The following is a 23,478-nucleotide window of genomic DNA, read 5'->3' on the forward strand; positions in this document are numbered from 1 at the left end:
GTGCTCGAACCGTACCTCATAAGGGACGGACACCCCGGATTGACCAGTGATTGTGACTCTCTTTATAGTCAAAACATCCTGAAATCCCGATCATTGTTATTATTGGGCGTGGTGAGGTGATCGAAGACTGGGTAGGATACGTAACTATATATAAACTGTGTTCCAAAAGAGTTTAGGAGTGATAAGGTTAGACTTTTTTTGTTTGTCATTTAAACTCATTGATGGTGATGTGTGTCAGGGCTCTTTATATCACTGAAAGCAATTGCAGATAACTGTGCACATTAGTTTGGCAGGTGTGTCCAAATAAAGGCAAGACTACTGAAGAAGGCTGTTCCAGATTATTAAGCAGCCTACATTTTTTGCCAAAATGGGAAAGAAAAAGGATGTGTCGGCTGCTGAGAAGCAACAAATTGTGGAGTATTTAGGTCAAGGCATGACTACAATCAACATTGCCAAGACACTTCATCGTGATCATCGCACAATCAAGAAGTATGTAGCTGATTCCCAGCACACACGTGTGCGGCTGATAAGGCAAAATTGAGGACTCTTTCCAACAGGCAATTGCGTCAGGTTAAAAGGGAAGCTGCAAAAATGCCTTGTCATAGCAGCAGACAAGTTTTTGAAGCTGCTGGTGCCTCCAACGTCCCCCGAACAACAAGATGCAGGGTCCTACAGAGGTTTGCAGCTGTGCGTAAGCCATCCTGCCGACCACCTCTATCCACTGCACACAAGCAGAAATGGCTCCAGTGGGCCAAACGAGACATGAAGACTGACTTCCAAACTGTTTTGATCACCGATGAGTGCCGTGCAACGCTCGATGGTCCAGATGGATGGAGTGGAGGATGGCTGGTTGATGGACACCCCATGAAAACACGGCTAAGGCGCCAACAAGGAGGAGGTGGAGTAATGTTTTGGGCTGGAATCATGGGGAGAGAGATTGTCGGCCCCTTTAGGATCCCTGAAGGGGTAAAGATGAACTCCATAATCTATGTGGAGTTTCTAAAACAGCACTTCCTGCCATGGTTCAAGAGGGAGAACCGTGCTTTCCGCAGCAAGATCATTTTCATGCATGATAATGCACCGTCTCAAGCTGCAAATAACACATCTGCATCTCTGGCTGCTATGGGCATAAAAGAGGACAAACTTATGGTGTGGCCACCATCTTCCCCTGACCTTAACCCCATTGAGAACCTCTGGAGCATCATCAAAAGGAGTGTCTATGATGGCGGGAGGCAGCTCACATCTAAGCAACAGCTCTGGGAGGGGATTCTGTCCACATGCAAAACAACTGAAGCACAAACCAGCACAAACCATCCAAAAACTGACAAATTCAATGGACGAGAGTTCAGAAGCTTCTTTCGAACAAGGGGTCCTATGTGCAAATGTAACATCACTTAGAATAAAGTTTTGACTTGAAAACTGTTTGATGTCATTCTGTAATAAGCTGATAATGCTTATAACTTCACAACTGACAATTTTTTAGTTCAAAATAAAAATAAAAAAGGTTGAAAACTCTGCTGTGCATAATAATTTGGAACATGCATTTTGAGTGTTTATTATTTGTAAAAATATACTGTTTTCATAGGTAGTTTGTTCAAAAACATTTCAATTATACTAGAATATTAGATGACTGGAAAATAACAATGACTGCAATTCATATAGGTAATTTAGAGAAAATATGAGGAAATATTTTTTGCATAATAATTTGGAGCACAGTATATATATATATATATATATATATATATATATATATATATAACCAGAGGTGTTCGGAGGGATAGTGAGACGCCCTCCTCCTTTCACTGAGTACCATGTTGAATTTTGGGTATCCCAGAGAGGGGGATTGACCCTGTGGAACAGACTGAACGGCCGCTCCAGTATTGTGCACAACTGAAGTAAGGATATTTAGCTCTAAATGAGAGAATCCGTGGAAGGAAAAGAATTTCGTGGCTTGGCCCATGAATTGTGTGACAAAGATGTTAGGAAGAACAGAGGAAGTGAATTCTGATTGTTTCTGTTACTGCTATGTTGAAGAAGAAAAATTGTCTATTATGACAAGGACTGGATGTTTTGTGGTTCAAGAAGTGACTGTGGTGTGAGAAAGTGATTGAAAAAGAAGGAACTGTGATTGATACTACTGTGTCAGGCAGACAAATAGTTAAATGTGATGATTTGAAACAAGAGGTCTTCCTGCTAGATGATAAGGTTCCTCCCCAGGAAATTAAGCCTCTCCTCCCGACTGTAAGCTCTGTGCCCCTTAACCTTAAGGCACCGATATATCCTGGACTACCAAAACTCAGTACGCCCCCACCCTATGATCCTGCCGGGTGGATCTGTGCTGTATGCGAAGGTACTAATCCTCAGTGGAGAGAGGTCTGTTATCATTGTGGTACAAGGAGACCGGGAGTAACAGCCCCCATTTTTCCTTTGTTGAATGCTGACGGCACCTATTATCATCCGCCGCCAGCCTCAGTCCCCGCTATGCCTAATATTGCTAGTGGTTATGAGTATCCACCCCCTCCTATTTTAATCACCCAATTCAGAGAGGAAAAAAAAATTTTTCAGAAGAATTTAACCAGTCTGTTCAGCAGGGAGAGGAAAAAAAAAGCAAGCTAGCAGCTGTAGCTGCTCCAGCCTCCTCCAATCTCAGCCCCCACCGTAGCTGTGAGCACACAACTCGTTCGTTATCAGTGGCGCACACACAGCAAACCCTAGCTCCCCCTCAAACTACAGCTCCCTACTCCGATATCTCTTTCAATCCTATGACTGGGAACCCTGCTCCTCAGCCCCTCCCTGCTAATTCTTGTCTGCAATGCTGGCGCTGTACCCAACTCAGACACTTTCAGAGAAATGGTCATACTCCCTCTGTTTTAATCCGAGTAGATCGCAGACCCAATTAATATACTCTTACAAAACTGATCCCTGTGGGACCCTTCCCCGAGGTTACTGCTCAGTTCGTAATCTCTCCCACATGTCCAGTAAATTTACTGGGGGCAGATTTATTATCACAGTTCCGCTCCAGAATACAATTCCAAGATGATGGTCAGATGGTTCTTACGTTACATAATCCCTATGTAGATGAAGACAGTGAGGAAATTTGTATTTTGCATGCCTTTCCACAGTTATGCCACAAGGGGCCCAAAACAGTCCCAACCAGTTTGCAAAAAATATGAGCAGGTGTCTTTAGCCATTGCTGCCACTGTTAGCCTCCTCAAGCATCTGGCAGCACTGAACTGTCGGGTTTCAGCCTCGGGCCTTCAGTTCTGCCTTGGTCAAGTGATATTCTTGGGTCACTGTCTCCTTCAGGGTGTCAGACATCACGCAGAAGAAAGAAAAATAGCTGTCAGCACCCTTCCTTTCCCAAAAGATGAAACTGAACGCCAGCGTTTTCTTGGATTATGTACTTATTGTCGTCAGTGGATACCGGATGCATCCTGCATAATGCAACCTCTTTACAATACCTTGAAAGACGGTATAAAGAATTATAAGGAAAGATGGCAGTGATGAGGATTACCTCCAATATGACTGTTCCCAACTTCTGATTGAAGAAACAGCTACTCCACCAAATGTCAGTGAGAACCCACTTCCGAATCCCGATCTGGTGTTATACACGGATGGTTCAAGATATGCTGACGAGTTTGGTAGATTCCACACGGGATATGCTGTTACCACAGAGGACACTGTAGTGCACGCAGCTGCGCTCCCGCCCTCACAGTCAGCACAAGAAGCAGAACTCCAGGCTCTGTCTACTGCATGTACTTTGGCCAAGAACAGACGGGCTAATATATACATGGACTCACGATATGCATTTGGGGCTCACGATTTTGGGGCTCTATGGGCCAATCGAGGGTTTATTACTACTGCCGGAACCCCAGTAAAAAATGCTGAAGCTGTTAAAACCCTCATGGACTCGATCAAATTACCTACTCGGGTGGCTATTATCAAAGTTAAGGCGCACGATCCTAGGAACAGCCCACAGACTAATGGCAACACATTTGCAGATATGCAAGCAAAAGCCGCCGCTCTCTTACCCATTGAACCAACCATACCAGCTATGGTGACCACACGCTCTCAGCCTAAACAGTTACAAGAAGCATTGATCCTACAAGAACCTGATGATCTACAACAGACTGAAGTTTTCTGTCGGACCCCGCGAGACCGCTTAATGACAATGCAGAGAATGTCTCCAAAAGGAAGAGGTGAAGCAATGGAAGACTGATGGGGCACGTATGGATAATGGTCTCTGGAAAAAGGACCAACTCGTGTGTCTCCCTAAGCGGATGTACCCTGCTATTGCCACATGGACCTACACATCGAGGAAAGAATCAGGCCCTCTCCCTGGTGGAAAAATTCTACTGGGCCCCGGGAACTTCCACAGTTTTGGCAGCTCTCAACCGTTCCTGTAATATCTGTCAGACTTGTAATCCCAGTCAACTTCAACGTGTACCCCCGAAGTATCTTGCTAAGCCCGACTGTCCTTTCCAAAGGCTCCAAATCACATTACCGAAGTCTGGAAGGTATGAATACTGATTGGTTGTTGTTGACATGTTCTCCAGTTGGCCGGAAGCATTCCGTTACCAACATACCAACATGACTGCAAAAACTACAGTGAAGAAACTGGTGATGGAAGTCATATGCAGATATGGGGTTCCAGAAGTTGTTGAAAGTGATCAAGGCCCGGCCTTTTCTTCTCATGTTTACCAAGAAGTTCTGACAATGCTTGGATCTACTGTAGCCCTCCATACTCCGTACCACCCACAATCCAGTGGGAAAGTTGAGAGGCTGAACGGCACACTGAAGGGACAATTGACCAAAATGATGCAGGAGACTACGGCTACATGGCCAGAGCTCCTACCCATTGTACTATACCACATTCGTACTACCCCTATTGCAAAACATGGCCTGTCCCCAAATGAGATATTGTTTGGTGCTAGGCCCCCAGTTGCAAATTTCCAGCCTCAGCAGTTATCAGAAGAAGCTGACCGTGCTGTTCAATATGTTATTCAGCTTAGTAAAAATCTTGCTAACACCCATGCTCTAGTTTCTTCTTCTCTTCCAGATTCAGCAGAAACCGACACCTGTCATAACCTGAAGCCTGGTGATTTGGTAGTCGTGAAAAGGCATGTCAGGAAGCACGGACTAGAACCCTTGTATGACGGTCCCTATGAAGTTCTCATCACCCTACAAGCCAATAACAAATAAAGGGGGGGGCATAATGATTTGGTTTTTCGCATTTTCCATATTACTATTGGTAGAAGTTAAAAGATAAAGTTAGAAGATATTCAAAGACTCAGAGATCAATACGATAAAGACAGTGATCGTAATAAGGACAGTTGGTGGTCAGACACCTTCTCCTTTCTCAATCCAGCCAATTGGTTTAAGGGAATTGGGGGCTGGATAGCTGGGATCTTACAAAGCTTGTTACATATTGCTGCCTGTATCCTTGCTGTATATGTGATACTAAAACTTATTTTTTGGTGTATTCCTGTATGTATTAGGAAATTCTGCACTAAGACAGCTAATGATGATACCAAAGGTGTCGTTGCCCCTGCTTTTCTCTGCACCGATATCAAAAGGCTATTTGATAGTAACAGAGTTTTGAAGGCTGAAGGAAGACCTCATGTCCATCTAGTTCAGCCTATTTTTAGTGCAGCTGTTCTGCATTGTTGATCCTGGGGAAGGCAAAAAAAAACACAGAGTAGAAGCCAATTTTCTCCATAGGGAAAAAAAATTCCTTCCCCTAAGCTGGGTCAACCATCTACCTATAATCTGTTATTCGTAACCTTCTATACCTGTTACTCATAAGAAAAGCCTCCATTCCTTTCTTACATTCATTCAGTGAGTTGGCCATCACCACTTCCTCAGGAAGAGAATTCCAGAGCCTCACCGCTCTTAATGTGAAGAACCCTCTTCTGTGCTGGTGCAGAAATTGTCTTTCCTCCAAACGAAGAGAATGCCCCCTTGTTCTTGTCACAGTACTTGGTACAAACAGTTCATTGGAGAGATCTCTGTATTGCCCTCTGATATACTTGTACATGTATATTAAGTCTCCCCTAAGTCTTCTCTTTTCTAGAGTAAATAGACCTAATTTTGATAACCTTCCTGGGTATTGTTGTGAACCAACTCCATTTATCATTTTAGGAGCCCGCCTTTGAACCCTTTCAAGTTCAGTAATGTCTTTCTTGAGCGCCGGCGTCCAAAATTGCACACAATCCTCCAAATGTGGTCTGACGAGTGATTTGTACAGAGGGAGAATTATGTTTTCATCTCGTGTCCCCAGACCTCTTCTAATGCATCCCATGACCCTATTTGCTTTGGTGGCAGCTGCCTGACACTGGGCACTCCAATTTAGCTTCTTATTGACTAAGATGCCTAAGTCTTTTTCCATGTCTGATTTCCCCAGCAGTTCCCCATTTAGTCAGTAATTGTAGCATCTGTTTCTCCTTCCCATGTGCATAACCTTACACTTATCTGGGTTAAACCTCATTTGCCATTTTTCAGCCCAATTCTCCAATTTACTCAAATCTGTCTGTAGTTGCAAACTGTCCTCCTTTGTGTTAACTACCTTACATAGTTTTGTATCATCTGCAAATGCTGATATTTTACTGTGTAAACCATCCACTGGATCATTAATAAATATATTAAATAGTAGGGACCCAATACAGAACCCTGTGGTACCCCACTAGTAACCCTGGCCCAATCTGAGGATGCCCCATTAATAACCACTGTATACTATGAGTTATTTTTAATGGTTTCAACACTCCATTTAATTAATACCAACTATTGATATAGTTTCAATCAGCTCTTTGAACCTTCCAAGAAGGTCATTGAAACTTGTTTCAACCAGATGGTCAAATTGTCCAAGCAGAGCAAATAACTGGCTTACACTTATCTACCAACAAAGGTCCTTCATTGCCATAATTAGATTGGGTGGGTAAACATTCCTCCGAAGCCCCTCCTCCAGCTTCCTGTATTATGTACTGGTTAAAACAGGTTTTGAGGGGATGTGTTTATAGCCAATGGACAATAGACTTGTGGCATCATTCCCCATGTGGTGGGGCTGGACACACCTTTTAGCTGGACATTTTAAAAGAACTAGGACACGTGTTCTCTCGTTCTTGGCTCATGGAGGATGACTGGTCGACGTCTATCTGAATAATGTAACGTATGAATAATGCTTGTTTCTGATTAATGCATTTGTATTTATAGTTTTATATTGTTATTTAATCTTATCATTTATTAAGTAAATCAATTTAGTAAATTCAATTCTTGTGTGAGCATTTTCTTATTCATCACAATCCATTGGAACTCTTACACTCCAACCACTCTTTGTTTTCTATCACTATGCCAGCTCCCTACCCATCTACACACATTTTCCCCTAGCCCAAGCTTTCTCCTCTTACTTACCAATCTTTTATGTGGGACAGTGTCACATGCTTTAGAGAAGTGGAGATAAATGACATCCAATGATTCTCCTGGGTCCATTTGAGAGCTTACATCCTCATAGAAGCTGATCAGGTTAGTCTGACAGGAGCGATCCTTCATAAATCCATGTTGATATGGAGTTAAACATTTATTAACATTGAGATATTCCATAATGGTATCCCTTAGAAACCCTTCAAAGATTTTACCTACAACAGATGTTAAGCTTACCGGCCTATAGTTTTCCAGGTTCCCTTTTACTACACCCCTTTTTGAATATTGGTACCACATTTGCTTGCCGCCAATCAAAAGGAATAGACCCTGTTTCTATAGAGTCTTTAAATATAAGGAATAGAGGCCTGTCTATTACTTAACTCACTTAATACCCGAGGGTGAATGCCATCAGGGCCTGATGATTTGTCAATTTTAATCTTACATTTGATTAAGATGTTGAAGCCAAGCACATGGCTACCTACAAAAGATCTCCACCACCGTTATCAAAAGTTATTTGTGAATTACAGTATACAGGGGGGACGGGGGCGGCGCGACAGCCATGACTGGTAACACGGCATCAGTCATGTGAAGACCAGTACCCCTCGAGCTTATGGCTTGGGATAGCACCTCTGATGCTGCATGTGTTAAATTTTATCTAGGGGGGATTGTGAAGTACAGTATTCAGATGTACGGAACATCTTGTTCTCCAGACCTCCATTTTTGTGCTTGCGACGCCATTTTGTTGTTTACAAGTTAAATTTTGTAATTACGTGAAAGTTCACAGCTGTTATGAAACTAGACTGTTCCAGCTTGAACAAGGTATAAGATATGAAATCCTGAAGACTGTGCTATTGTTCTACTCTCTACGTCACGTAGCTAGGGACATGTTCCGATTTTCTTGCAATATTATTGGCTTACAAAGTGAAGCATTACCATGATGCTATTGGTAGTTCAGAACTTTGCATAATTAAGCAAAATATTATAAAAGTGACTAAAATAAAGCGGACTAGTGATCTGTCTTGATCCTCCCATACAGAGATCCCCATCTCCGTGTGGTCATTCCCAGTTGCTAGCCCTGTGAATTAATTTGGAAATCACTGGATCAACCATGAAGGGTTAATTTATCCCTCCCTCAACAGAACCGACCCCTATACAGGGACCGTTAGGAGCAGGCCCAGGGGTTCAAGTACCACGGTAACCGGTACCGAGAGGGGCGGCTCAGGATGGACCAGAGTAGGACTGTGGGACTGAAGTATAGATGACAGAACAGAGCTGGAACCAGGAGGCAGGAATGGAGTAAGACAGCAGACTGGGACGAGGAGGGATGACAAGAGTAGAAACACAGGAGAAAGGATTAGAGGACGGAAGAACTGAAGCTGGATGGAACTGGAACACCGGAGGCAGGACTGGAGTAGGATGGCAGGACTGGAGCAGGATGGAACAGGAACACTGGAGGCAGGACTGGAGTAGGATGGAACAGGAACACCGGAGGCAGGACTGGAGTAGGATGGAACAGGAACACCGGAGGCAGGACTGGAGTAGGATGGCAGGACTGGAGTAGGATGGAACAGGAACACCGGAGGCAGGACTGGAGTAGGAAGGCAAGACTGGAGTAGGATGGAACAGGAACACCGGAGGCAGGACTGGAGTAGGACGGCAGGACTGGAGTAGGATGGAACAGGAACACCGGAGGCAGGACTGGAGTAGGAAGGCAAGACTGGAGTAGGATGGAACAGGAACACCGGAGGCAGGACTGGAGTAGGACGGCAGGACTGGAGTAGGATGGAACAGGAACACCAGAGGCAGGACTGCGGCAGACAGCAAGGAACACGGGTAGCAGGACTTAGAGGCTGCTGCAGGGAGCAGACGAGAACAGAACTGCAGGAGCAGAGAGCACACGATGAAGCGAGGCCGTATGCTAGGAAACACAACAATCAGGTACCTCCCTCAGTGGGAAGCGGCCTGATATGCTCCTGTCTGGTCTGCCATTGGTCAGGGAGGTGCTTCCAGGTCAGGGCATAGCCGGAGCACAAGAAGCAGAAGGGAGACGCGGCCGCGGCCTATGGCGCATGCGCATTGCATGCAGGGACGCCGCAGGCCGCCTACCAGCCAGAGGCGACCTCCGTGGATGTCGGGCGGCTGCGGCGTGGGAGCGGTGGCCGGGTGAGTACACAGAGACAGCGTAACAGTACCCCTTCCCCTAAGCCACCCTCCCCGGAGATTAGCAAGAAATCTCTTGAGGATACGGGGAGCATTGATATTCTCCCGAGGCTCCCAGGATCTCTCCTCAGGACCAAAGCCCTTCCAGTCAACAAGGAAAAATGTCCTACCTCTAACCTTCTTCATGGCGATAATGTCCTCCACTTCAAAGACATCATCGGCACCCACCGGGTAAGGACCGGAATCAGGCAAGGAATGGAAGCGATTCAGCACCACAGGTTTCAGGAGAGAGACATGGAAGGTGTTCGGGACCTGGAGCGAAGCAGGCAACCTCAATTTGTAGGCAACTTCTTTGATATGTCCAAGAATTTCAAACGGACCGATGTAGCGTGGCCCCAACTTGGAGGGAAGTTTCAACCGGAAGAATTTGGATGAGAGCCAGACCTTGTCCCCAACACGATAGGGTGGAGGATCCAATCTCTTAGTCTGCAAAATTCTTCATCCGATCAGCGGACTTCTGGAGTGACGTGTTGGTCTCGGCCCAGATCTTGGAAAACTCGGAGGACAAAGCGTTGGCCGCAGGTACCTCGGAGGCAGGAGTTACCGGAAGAGGAACACCAGGATGTCTGCCGAACACAATGAAAAATTGAGACTTGGCCGAGGACTCACCAGCATGGTTGTTGTAAGCAAGCTCTGCCCAGGGAAGTAAGTCAACCCAATCGTTCTGGTGGGCGTTGGAGAAATGACGTAGGTACCCAGTCAACGTCTGGTTGGTGCGCTCCACCTGCCCATTGGACTGTGGATGGTAAGCTGAGGATAAGTCAAGGGAAATGTTCATGAGCTTACAAAGCGATCGTCAGAACTTGGAGGTAAACTGAACCCCTCGGTCCAACACAATGCGTTGAAGTAGTCCATGGAGTCTGAAGATTTGGTGGATGAAGACTTTGGCCAGCTCCGGAGCCGAGGGGAGACCGGGCAGAGGGACGAAGTGGGCCATCTTGGAAAAACGATCCACCACCACCAAGATGACTGTGCATCCAGAAGAACAGGGCAGGTCGGTGATGAAATCCATGGCGATGTTTTCCCAAGGGACCGCAGGAACGGGCAACGGCAGCAACAAGCCGGACTGAGGTCTTCGTGGCACTTTGTTTTTTGCACAGGATGGACAAGAGGCCACAAAATTGAGTACATCTTGGCGAAGCGTGGGCCACCAATAGTGATGCGAGATAAGATCCAGAGTCTTCTTGATCCCGGCATGGCCGGCCAGTTTGGAGGTGTGCCCCCATAGGAGGACTTTTCGCTTGAGGTTCTCAGGCACAAGCGTTTTGCTAGGAGGAGGAGCAAGCCAGTTCACTGGAGCCACCGTGATGATCCTAGTGTGGTCAATGATATGCGAGGGTTCCTCCGTGGTTTCGTGTGGCTGAAAGACCCTGGACAGAGCGTTGGCTTTGGTATTTTTGTTGCTGGGACGGAAACGGAGCTCGAAGTCAAATAGGGCGAAAAACAAGGACCATCTGGCCTGACGAGGGTTAAGTCTCTGGGCAGACTGGAGATAGGCCAGATTCTTGTGATCCGAGAAGATGACAAAGGGATGGACAGCTCCTTCCAGGAGGTGACGCCATTCCTCCAAGGCCAACTTGATGGCCAGGAGTTCCCGGTCGCCGATCGAGTAGTTACACTCGGATGGAGAAAAGGCCTTCGAGAAGAAGCCACAAGGGTGCAGACGACCGGAGGCGGATCTCTGGGACAATACTGCCCCGGCACCTGTCGAGGAAGCGTCCACCTCGAGTACAAAAGGTTGGTTGCTCTCAGGGCAATGCAGAACCGGAGCTGTGGAGAAGGCCCGTTTTAGGGTCAGAAAGGCCTCTTCAGCCTCCGGAGGCCAATCCTTGGGAGTAGCCCCTTTACGAGTGAAAGCAGAAATAGGTCTTGTGATGGCGGAAAAGTGAGAGATGAATTGCCGGTAATAATTGGCGAATCCGAGATATCGTTGAATCGCCCTTACTCCAACGGGGCGAAGCCATTTGAGAATGGCAGCTTCTCGGGATCCATCCTCAGTCCAGCGTCGGAGATAATGTATCCCAGAAACAGCAGGGAGGTCTGCTCGAAGAGGCATTTCTCAATTTTCGCATACAGGCGGTTCTCCCGAAGACGCTGTAACACCAAGCGGACACTCTTTCTGTGGGACGAGATATCCGGCGAGAAGACGAGGATTTCGTCCAAGTGTACGACCACACAGGAGTACAAGAGGTCCCGGAAGATCTCGTTGACGAACTTTTGAAACACCGCAGGAGCATTGCAGAGGCCAAAGGGCATGACCAGGTACTCGTAATGGCCGTCTCGAGTGTTGAAGGCCGTCTTCCACTCGTCTCCAGCCCGGATGCGGACCAGATTATAGGCTCCTCTGAGGTCCAGCTTGGAGAAGACCCGGGCTCCTCTGAGACAACCAAACAGCTCCGCAATGAGTGGAAGAGGGTACCTGTTCTTAATGGTAATTTCATTCAAACCCCTATAGTCAATGCACAGCCGTAGAGTTCCGTCCTTCTTTTTGACGAAGGATTTCCGTATAAAACCTTTGGCGAGGTTCTCTTGGACGTATTTGGACATAGCGGTGGTCTCAGCGGGAGACAGGGGGTAGATTCTGCCCTTGGGGGAGTTGAACCAGGAACAAGTTCAATCAGTCAGTCAAAAGGCCGGTGTGGAGGAAGGACCTCCGCTTCCTTCTTATCAAAGACATCGGCGTAGGAACTGTAGGCTGGAGGAAGACGCAGAAGGTCTGGGAGTGGCCGAGGAGCAGCCACCAGGCGGACAGGAATCAGACAGCGAGCTTGGCACGGGTGCCCCCAGCGGAGTATCTCCCCAGAAGACCAATCGAGGACAGGCTGATGAGTCCTTAACCATGGGAGACCGAGTAGAATGGCGTGGGAGAGCTTAGGCAAAACGTAAAAGGCTATCTTCTCTCTATGTAATGCACCGACTTGCAACTCCACTTCCTCAGTGACCAAGGTGACGGTCACCTGTAGCGGTTTGCCATCCACCGCGGCAATCTGGAGAGGGATAGATAGGGCAACCACGGGAATTTGGTGTTTGTCCACCTCTTCTGGCCGAATTACGCTACCTGCCGAACCCGAATTCACGTAGGCCACCTCGGACCCACGTCTCTCCCTTGAAACCAGAAGCACAGAAATAGTAAGAGGTTGAGAGGAATCATCGTCGCCTAGGGAGGCCTCTCTTACCTGACCTAGGTGGAGTTTCCCTGTCTCTTAGGACAGGTGCGGATATAGTGCGATGAAGCTCTGCAATAGAGGCACAGACCTTGTGCCCGCCTCTCTTGCTGACGTAACTCGGTCAAGTTGAGACGGTCAATCTGCATGGGCTCGACCGACCGAGGACTGGCAGAACGGATGAAAAAGGGGGCTGGCCTGGTGGATCTCCTCTCTCGCTGACTCCCGAGCGCGCTCCTGGAAGCGTAGGTCAATGCGGGTAGCCAGCGAGATAAGGTCCTCTAAGGAGGTCGGGGTATCTCGACCTGCGAGTTCATCTTTTATTCTGCCTGAAAGACCGCGCCAGACCACACCAGAACGCCCCTACCAAAGCAGTGTTATTCCAGCCGAGCTCGGAGATAGTGCGAAAGCGAATAGCGTACTGTCCGACCGTGAGAGAACCCTGATGTAGATTTAAGAGTGATTCAGTGAGGACAGCTAACCGACCTGGCTCATCGAAGACCCTGCGAAAAGTATCCAAGAAAACCAGAAGACTTGAGACAACGGGATCATCACATTCCCAGAGGGGATTCAACCAGGACAGGGCCTCTCCCTCCAGATGGGACATAATAAAGGCTACTTTGGCCCGGTCAGAGGGATATTGCTGCGGCAACCATTCAAAGTGGAGGCTAAACTTATTTAAGAACCCCCTGCAGAGCTTAGGATCCCCAGTGAAGCGAGGCGGTTTGGCAAGGCGGGGCGTCGGGAGAGCTGTAGGAGCGGAGGGAGGAGTCAGAGCTGTGGCGGCAGATTGTAGGGCCGGCAGGCGGCTATCAAAGGAAGGCATGTGAGACAAAATATGGGCATGAGTATCTTGTTGCTGGACCAGCTCCTGTTGAAGACTGGTTAGTAACGTGGCAGTTCCAGGATCGGCCACCAGCAGGGCCGACAAATGGGTGTCCATGGACTTCATGACGGACATAATACGTCCCTGATTCTCCCGCAGGAAGAGTAACTCTTTCTGGGTGGCAGCTGTGGTACCGGCGGGATCCATGGCCTGATTGTACTGTTAGCGTGGGTAGTCTGGAGCCGGGAACTCCAGGAGTGGACCCTCTGGACCATGGCACCGAGGGGCCCCGGGCGAGCTGCCAGGTGGAACCGACCCCTATACAGGGACAGTTAGGAACAGGTCCAGGGGTTCAAATACCACGGTTGCCGGGAACCGAGAGGGGCGGCTCAGGATGGACCGGAGTAGGACTGTGGGACTGAAGTATAGATGACAGAACAGAGCTGGAACCAGGAGGCAGGAATGGAGTTAGGCCGGTTTCACATTTGCGTTTCAGGGCGCAGCGACGGCCTGCGCACGGCAGCCGCTAAGCCCCGCCCCTGCCACGCCTCCACCGTTAGCTCCGCCTCCGGGCACATGACACTGCATGCGTCCCCTATCTTTATCACTGAGGACACAGGCCGTGCGCAATATGCGTTTGGCGGCGCCTGTGTCCTTTTGACGGTGCGCCAAGCGCAACCAAATTGCAACAGGTTGCGTTTGGCGCTGGTCGGCGCACCGTCAAAAGGACGCAGGCGCCGCCAAAACGCATACTGCGCACGGCCTGCGTCCTCAGTGATAAAGATAGGGGATGCATGCAGCGTCATGCGCCCGGAGGCGGAGCTACCGACGGAGGTGCGGCAGGGGGCAGGGCTTAGCGGCGGCCGTGCGCAGGCCGTCGCTGCGCCCTGAAACGCAAACGTGAAACCGGCCTAAGACAGTAGACTGGGACGAGGAGGGATGACAGGAGTAGAAACACAGGAGAAAGGATTAGAGGAGGACGGAAGAACTAAAGCTGGATGGAACAGGAACACTGGAGGCAGGTCTGGAGTAGGATGGAACAGAAACACCGGAGGCAGGACTGGAGTAGGATGACAGGACTGGAGTAGGATGGAACAGGAGCACTGGAGGCAGGACTGGAGTAGGACGGCAGGACTGGAGCAGGATGGAAAAGGAACACCGGAGGCAGGACTGGAGTAGGATGGAACAGGAACACCGGTGGCAGGACTGCGGAAGACAGCAAGGAACACAGGTAGCAGGACTGAGAGGCTGCTGCTGGGAGCAGACGAGAACGGAACTGCAGGAGCAGAGAGCACATGATGAAGCGAGGCCCAGTGTGCTAGGAAACACAACAATCAGGCACCTCCCTCAGGGGGAAGCGGCCTGATATGCTCCTGTCTGGTCTGCCATTGGTCAGGGAGGTGCTTCCGGGTCAGGGCATAGCCGGAGCGCAAGAAGCAGGAGGGAGACGCGGCCTATGGCGCATTGCATGCAGGGACGCCGCCGGTCGCGCACCAGCCAGAGGCGACCTCAGTGGATGTCGGGCGGCTGCGGCATGGGAGCGGTGGCCAGGTGAGTACGCAGAGACGGCGTAACAAGAACACGGAGAGGGCAGAGATACAGGCAGGCACGGCTGGAACACGGGAACATGGGCAGAGTAGAGACACAGGCTGGAGGACACGGAAGAGACATGGGAGCACGGACTGGATGGATACATGGGCAGGCGGACCCTAGGAGAGATAAAAATGGAGAACGTAAGTCAGGATGGCAAAATAAGGAGCAGGAGTAGGCGGCAGGGAAGACAGAGTGCAGGGAGACGTGGGGCCAGAATCACTAGTAGAGTACAAGTGACGATCAGGAACAGCCAGGAGGAAGAGGCAGCCTGATAAGCAGAGTGTGCAGTAGGACTTCCGGGTCAGGGTCCTCCAGGGCATAGAGCAGGCCGGAAGGAGCAGCTGGCAAAACTTAGTGTGCGCGCACCCAACAGGAGACAGAAGCTGGCGCAGGAGCCCCAAGGAGATGAGCGGGAGCGCGTCAGGACGCCGAGGACCGGTAAGTAAGCCGGGGCACGGGGGTGGCGGTGCGTCATGCGGCGGTGAGTCAGGCGGCTTGACAAATACACTCCTCCGCCCCCGGACAAACAGAATCTAGCCGCGAGAATTCCCCAAAGTGAGGGTTCAACCCATAATTAATAAAAAATGGAGACCTACAAAGTAGAACAATTCACCCGATTATTGAAGGTGAACTGCGCTAAAAGTAGGGCATCACACCAGTCATGTTGCAAGGGTGAATCAGGCGGAGGTCAAACATCGAAGAATTTGCTTGAGCGACTGGTTGGTGAGCTCTGTTTGACCGTTGCTTTCAGGATGGTATGCTGAGGAGAAAGACAAAGATATCCCCAACTTTTTACAAAAGGTTCGCCAAAACTTGGCCACAAACTGTGCCCCCCTATCAGATACTACATCCCTAGGAACCCCATGTAAACGTACATGTACAAGAAAATGTCTGGAGAGGGTCTCCGCCGACGGTAAACCTGTCATTGGCACAAAATGCGCTAGTTTGGAAAATCTGTCCACTATAACCCATATCACTGTATTACCCCGGGAAGGAGGGAGATTGATAATGAAGTCCATGGACAGATGAGTCCATGGCCTCTATGGAATTGGTAAAGGCACCAATTCCCCGGCCAGCAATGAGAGCTCTTTGAACAGGCACAGACCCCACAACATGTTTTTTTTTATATCAGAAGCCATTAAAGGCCACCAGAATACCCTTGCCATTGCTTCCTGCGTGGCTGAAATACCTGGATGAGCAGTTAGTTTAGATTCATGAAACTCCCGCAGGAGTTTAGTGCGCAACTGTTCAGGGACAAACAAACAGTTTGCCTTTGGGTCTAGACCTTTGAGCTAAAGATTGAGCCTCCACAATCTCCAGCTCCAACTCTGACGAAACCTTGGCTATCACCACCCTGGATTGAAGAATGGAGGACGGAGGCTCGGGGGCGGACACTTGCTCAAAACTTTGTGACAAACCATCCACTTTCACATTTTTCGATCCAGGACAAAAAGTAATAGAAAATTGAAATCTGGAAAAAAAAAAAGTGACCAACGAGGTTGCATGGGAGTTAACCTCTTAGCGGACTCAATATATTCTAAATTTTTATGGTCTGTGATGACAGTGATGGGGTGAGCCGCCCCCCCAAAAAAATCCTCCATTCTTCGAACGCCAATTTAACTGCCAGGAGCTCTATGTTGCCTATGTCATATTTTCTCTCAGCCTGAGAAAACTTCTTAGAAAAAAAAGCACAAGGCATAAGATTAGTCAAGTTGACAGGTCCCTGCGAGAACACTGCCCCCACCCCCACAGCATCCACCTCTACAACAAATGGCTTGGATGGGTCAGGTTGTACCAAGATTGGGGCAGACATAAACCACTCCTTCAGGGTTTGAAAAGATTGTTTAGCTAACGGAGACCAATTCCTAACATCTGCGCCCTTACGAGTGAGATACGTGAGGGGTTTAACTATTTGTGAAAACCCTTTAATGAATTTGTGATAATAGTTTGTGAATCCCAAGAAGCGCTGGAGACCCTTAAGGTCTTGAGGCTGGACCCACTCAACTATTGCTTGCACCTTCTTGGGATCCATAGAAAACCATTGTGATGAAACTATATGCCCCAGAAATGATAGCTCCTGTACAAAAAATGAACACTTTTCAAGTTAGACGAACAACTGATTTTAAATGAAGCAAATGAGTGTCAGCAGAGTATATCAGAATATCGTCCAAATAAATTACAACAAAGCAGCCAATGGGATCCGCAAAGACCGCATTGATAAAATTTTGGAAAACAGCTGGGGCATTAGTGAGACCGAACAGCATCACCAAATGCTCTCTCTGACGTAAGGAAGGCCGTTTTCCATTGGTCCCCCTCTCGTATCTATATCAAATTGTAAGCCCCCATTAGGTCAAATTTTGAGAACCACTTGGCCCCAGTGAGCTGATTACACAGATCGGGAATCAGAGGCAGGGGGTATGTGTTCCTGATGGTGATTTTGTTTAGTTCTCGAAAAACGAAGCAGGGGAGTAAACCGCCATCTTTTTTCTTAACAAAAAAGAACCTGGCAGTCAAAGGAGAAACGGAAGGTCGTACAGCACATGCCCCTTCCGAAGGCTCTGAGCAATATACGCCTTCATGGCTATGCGCTCTGGGCCAGACAAATTAAATAAGTGAGCTGTAGGCAGTTTAGCCCCAGGAACTAAATCGAAAGCACAGTCAAAAGGCCTATGCGGTGGTAAAAATAGAAAACTCGGCACTCAACTTATGAATATCCTTTTCAAATGCTTTTTATTATAGCAGTAAACCAAAACGTTTCAGTCTCATAGACCTTCATCAGTCTGCATCAAATACCAGACAAAGAAAATATGTACAAAGAGAGTCCTCGTCTGACCAAGAGAAATAACAATATACGACAGTATCATAAACAGTACATGATAATGTGGTCAACACCACGAACGTGAGGGAGTGAAGGGAGGGAGGAGGAATGGGATACCTACCCGACTGCTTGAGACAGAGGAAAAGCCGAAGATTTATGCTAAATCAGAGAAAGTAAATGAAAGGAAATTTAAATGACCCCCATTGGTAATGAGAAGTGTTAAAATAGACAATAACGGGTGAATAGCAGCTACCTGTAGACCATGAAGTGAATTTAACCTGGTCAAAGGTTATTGTATATGGGCCCCAATGACGGTGGTAAAAGAGAGCACTAGGGAGCGATGGCACAAAGGTTTAAATAATAAAGGAGAGTTGATACCTAGCTGTGTAGGTGCAGTATATGGTCGTCCGGTAGGATGTCGCGGTATAGTTGCTATACTTCAACTACAATAAAAGGGCAATTATCAAAGAAGTCGAGATTATGTAAATAGTATAAATGTATCTGGTTACCGTGGTGTATATAATCTTGTGTAAAGCCCAATATTTTCAGCGCGATTTAGGTGACATATCTACAATAAAGGAATATTGATAATTGCCCTTTCATTGTAGTTGAAGTATAGCAACTATACCGCGACATCCTACCGGACGACCATATACTGCACCTACACAGCTAGGTATCAACTCTCCTTTATTATTTAACAGAGAGCAGCAGCCACCGCAGCCGATAACAGAGAGCAGCAGCCACCGCAGCCGATAACAGAGCAGCAGCCGCCACCGCAGCCGATAACAGAGAGCAGCCGCCACCGCAGCCGATAACAGAGAGCAGCCGCCACCGCAGCCGATAACAGAGAGCAGCGGCGGCCACCGCAGCCGATAACAGAGAGCAGCGGCGGCCACCGCAGCCGATAACAGAGAGCAGCAGCCACCGCAGCCGATAACAGAGAGCAGCGGCGGCCACCGCAGCCGATAACAGAGAGCAGCGGCGGCCACCGCAGCCGATAACAGAGAGCAGCAGCCACCGCAGCCGATAACAGAGAGCAGCAGCCGCCACCGCAGCCGATAACAGAGAGCAGCGGCGGCCACCGCAGCCGATAACAGAGAGCAGCAGCCACCGCAGCCGATAACAGAGAGCAGCAGCCACCGGAGCCGATAACAGAGCAGCAGCAGCCACCGCAGCCGATAACAGAGCAGCAGCAGCCACCGCAGCCGATAACAGAGCAGCGGCGGCCACCGCAGCCGATAACAGAGAGCAGCGGCGGCCACCGCAGCCGATAACAGAGAGCAGCAGCCACCGCAGCCGATAACAGAGAGCAGCAGCCACCGCAGCCGATAACAGAGAGCAGCAGCCACCGCAGCCGATAACAGAGCAGCAGCAGCCACCGCAGCCGATAACAGAGCAGCAGCAGCCACCGCAGCCGATAACAGAGCAGCAGCAGCCACCGCAGCCGATAACAGAGAGCAGCGGCGGCCACCGCAGCCGATAACAGAGAGCAGCAGCCACCGCAGCCGATAACAGAGAGCAGCAGCCACCGCAGCCGATAACAGAGAGCAGCAGCCACCGCAGCCTATAACAGAGCAGCAGCCGCCACCGCAGCCGATAACAGAGAGCAGCCGCCACCGCAGCCGATAACAGAGAGCAGCGGCAGCCGATAACAGAGAGCAGCGGCAGCCGATAACAGAGAGCAGCGGCAGCCGATAACAGAGAACAGCGGCAGCCGATAACAGAGAACAGCGGCAGCCGATAACAGAGAACAGCGGCAGCCACCGCAGCCGATAACAGAGAGCAGCCGCCACCGCAGCCGATAACAGAGAGCAGCGGCGGCCACCGCAGCCGATAACAGAGAGCAGCCGCCACCGCAGCCGATAACAGAGAGCAGCGGCAGCCGATAACAGAGAGCAGAGGCCACCACAGCCGATAACAGAGAGCAGCGGCCACCGCAGCCGATAACAGAGAGCAGCGGCAGCCGATAACAGAGAGCAGCCGCCACCGCAGCCGATAACAGAGAGCAGCGGCGGCCACCGCAGCCGATAACAGAGAGCAGCGGCCACCGCAGCCGATAACAGAGAGCAGCGGCCACCACAGCCGATAACAGAGAGCAGCGGCAGCCGATAACAGAGAGCAGCGGCGGCCACCGCAGCCGATAACAGAGAGCAGCGGCGGCCACCGCAGCCGATAACAGAGAGCAGAGGCCACCACAGCCGATAACAGAGAGCAGCGGCCACCACAGCCGATAACAGAGAGCAGCGGCGGCCACCGCAGCCGATAACAGAGAGCAGCGGCGGCCACCGCAGCCGATAACAGAGAGCAGCGGCCACCGCAGCCGATAACAGAGAGCAGCGGCCACCGCAGCCGATAACAGAGAGCAGCCGCCACCGCAGCCGATAACAGAGAGCAGCGGCCACCGCAGCCGATAACAGAGAGCAGCGGCCACCGCAGCCGATAACAGAGAGCAGCGGCCACCGCAGCCGATAACAGAGAGCAGCGGCCACCGCAGCCGATAACAGAGAGCAGCGGCCACCGCAGCCGATAACAGAGAGCAGCGGCCACCGCAGCCGATAACAGAGAGCAGCGGCCACCGCAGCCGATAACAGAGAGCAGCGGCCACCGCAGCCGATAACAGAGAGCAGCGGCCACCGCAGCCGATAACAGAGAGCAGCCGCCACCGCAGCCGATAACAGAGAGCAGCGGCCACCGCAGCCGATAACAGAGAGCAGCAGCCACCGCAGCACAGGAACCGCTGTGACGACTTTGTCAGGTGACCAGGGGGCGGAGCTCAGGACTGAAGAGCTAAAGGACAAATGGTGACGTCACGGTCATGTGATCAAGGTCCTGAACTCACAAAGGAAGAGCGCGGAAGGACCTTAGTGACGTCACCATTGTTACAGGTCCTTCACCACTGCTGTCCTGAGCCCCGCCCCCGGATCACATGACGGTGACGTCACTAAGGTCCTGCAGTGCTGGCGCCTTGCAGCCGGCAGCTCCACGCTGAGGGTCACGGTAGCGCCAGGGATCTGTGAGTAGTGTGAGCGTCCGTCAGCGGCCCCCGTGTGCTGGAGGTGTCACCCCGTGCAGTGCATTACCTCAGAGGCCTTGTCCCCCTCCTCAGTGTAATCTGCGGGTCTGCCTGCGGGGTCACACCTCATAATGGAGAAGGTGAATCCGCACCATGTGCACATGGCCTGAACCCTGCTCCCCGGCACTGGAGCTGATTCTCCATCCGGCTCTTCTATAGTTCTAATTTTCATTTTAATCATATAATCACCTCTGCATGTATACAGTCATATGTAAAAGTTTGGGCACCCCTATTAATGTTAACCTTTTTTCTTTATAGCAATTTTGGTTTTTGCAGCAGCTATTTCAGTTTCATATATGTAATAACTGATGGACTCAGTTATATTTCTGGATTCAAATGAGGTTTATTGTACTAACAGAAAATGTGCAATCTGCATTTAAACAAAATATGACCGGTGCAAAAGTATGGGCACCCTTATCATTTTCTTGATTTGAACACTCCTAACTACTTTTTACTGACTTCCTGAAGCACTAAATTGGTTTTGTAACCTCATTAAGCTTTGAACTTCATAGCCAGGTGTATCAAATCATGAGAAAAGGTATTTAAGGTGGCCACTTGCAAGTAGTTCTCCTGCTCCCTATCTAACCTCTCTAACTCACCTCTTCCTCTCTCTGACCACAACCTGCTCACATTCTCTTCCCTCTCCACTCCATGTCTACAATCCCCACCCCACAAACTTTCACACCCTCGCAGGAATCTTAAACACCTTGACCTACACTCATTCTCTGAATCCCTCCTCCCTCTTACAGATATAAGTTCCTTACACAGTGCGGATGACGCTGCCGCTCTATATAACACCACAATAGCTGTAGCTTTGGAATCCGCTGCCCCACTTACACATTATTATTATTATTATTATTATTATTATTATTTATTGTTATAGCGCCATTTATTCCATGGCGCTTTACATATGAGGGGGGTATACATAAAATCAAGTACAATAATCTTAAACAATACAAGTCATAACTGGTACAGGAGGAGAGAGGACCCTGCCCGCGAGGGCTCACAATCTTCAAGGGATGGGTGATAATACAGTAGGCGAGGGTAGAGCTGGTCGTGCAGCGGTTTGGTCGATCGGTGGTTACTGCAGGTTATAGGCTTGTCGGAAGAGGTGGGTCTTCAGGCTCTTTTTGAAGGTTTCGATGGTAGGTGAGAGTCTGATATGTTGTGGTAGAGAGTTCCAGAGTAGGGGTGATGCGCGAGAGAAATCTTGTATGCGATTGTGGGAAGAGGAGATAAGAGGGGAGTAGAGAAGGAGATCTTGTGAGGATCGGAGGTTGCGTGCAGGAAAGTACCGGGAGACGAGGTCACAGATGTATGGAGGAGACAAGTTGTGGATGGCTTTGTATGTCATGGTTAGGGTTTTGTAATGGAGTCTCTGGGCAATTGGGAGCCAGTGAAGGGATTGACAGAGGGGAGAAGCTGGGGAATAGCGGGGGGACAGGTGGATTAGCCGGGCAGCAGAGTTTAGAATAGATTGGAGGGGTGCGAGAGTGTTTGAGGGGAGGCCGCAGAGCATGAGGTTGCAGTAGTCAAGGCGAGAGATGATGAGGGCATGGACTAGGGTTTTTGCAGATTCTTGGGTGAGGAATGAACGGATCCGTGAAATATTTTTGAGTTGAAGTCGGCAGGAAGTGGAAAGGGTTTGGATATGTGGTTTGAAGGAGAGATCAGCATCAAGGATTACTCCGAGGCAGCGAGCTTGTGGGACTGGGGAGAGTGGGCAGTCATTTACTGTAATTGATAGGTTCGTAGGGGGGGTCACGTGAGATGGGGGAAAGATGATGAATTCTGTTTTGTCCATGTTGAGTTTCAGATATCTAGTGGAGAAGAAGGATGAAATAGTGGACAGACATTGAGGGATTCTGGTTAGTAGGGAGGTGATATCTGGTCCAGAGATGTAGATCTGTGTGTCATCAGCATAGAGATGATACTGAAAGCCATGAGATTCTATGAGCTGTCCCAGGCCAAAGGTGTAAATAGAGAACAGCAGGGGCCCTAGGACTGAACCTTGTGGGACTCCGACAGATAGGGGGCGAGGTGAGGAGGTGGTGTGTGAGTGGGAGACGCTGAATGTCCGGTCTGTTAGGTATGATGAGATCCAGGAGAGGGCCAAGTCTGTGATGCCGAGGGATGAGAGGGTCTGTAATAATAGGGAATGGTCCACTGTGTCAAAGGCAGCCGACAGGTCCAGGAGGAGGAGGACAGAGTAGTGTCGCTTGCTCTTGGCAGTTAAGAGGTCATTGGTGACCTTAGTAAGGGCAGTTTCAGTGGAGTGGTGTGACCGGAAGCCAGATTGTAAGCGGTCGAAGAGGGAGCAAGAAGAGAGATGGGAGGACAGTTCAAGGTAGACGTGTTGTTCCAGTAG

At 49.5% G+C, this 23,478-nt stretch overlaps 2 protein-coding genes and 1 pseudogene across 3 annotated transcripts in view; 2 read left to right on the forward strand and 1 right to left on the reverse strand.

Annotated features, from left to right (window-relative positions):
* LOC141074931 (uncharacterized) overlaps positions 1–23,478 on the reverse strand; it is a 1,026,924-nt gene that overhangs the window by 722,830 nt on the left and 280,616 nt on the right. The window lies entirely within an intron of this gene.
* Positions 1–23,478, forward strand: part of LOC141074919 (uncharacterized) — a 488,071-nt gene that overhangs the window by 285,546 nt on the left and 179,047 nt on the right. The window lies entirely within an intron of this gene.
* LOC141074927 (uncharacterized) overlaps positions 20,910–23,478 on the forward strand; it is a 272,961-nt pseudogene continuing 270,392 nt past the window's right edge.

The sequence above is a fragment of the Dendrobates tinctorius genome, unplaced genomic scaffold, assembly GCF_039654945.1.
Source record: "Dendrobates tinctorius isolate UK_male_01 unplaced genomic scaffold, ASM3965494v1 ptg000342l, whole genome shotgun sequence".
NCBI classification, from domain to species: Eukaryota; Metazoa; Chordata; class Amphibia; order Anura; family Dendrobatidae; genus Dendrobates; species Dendrobates tinctorius.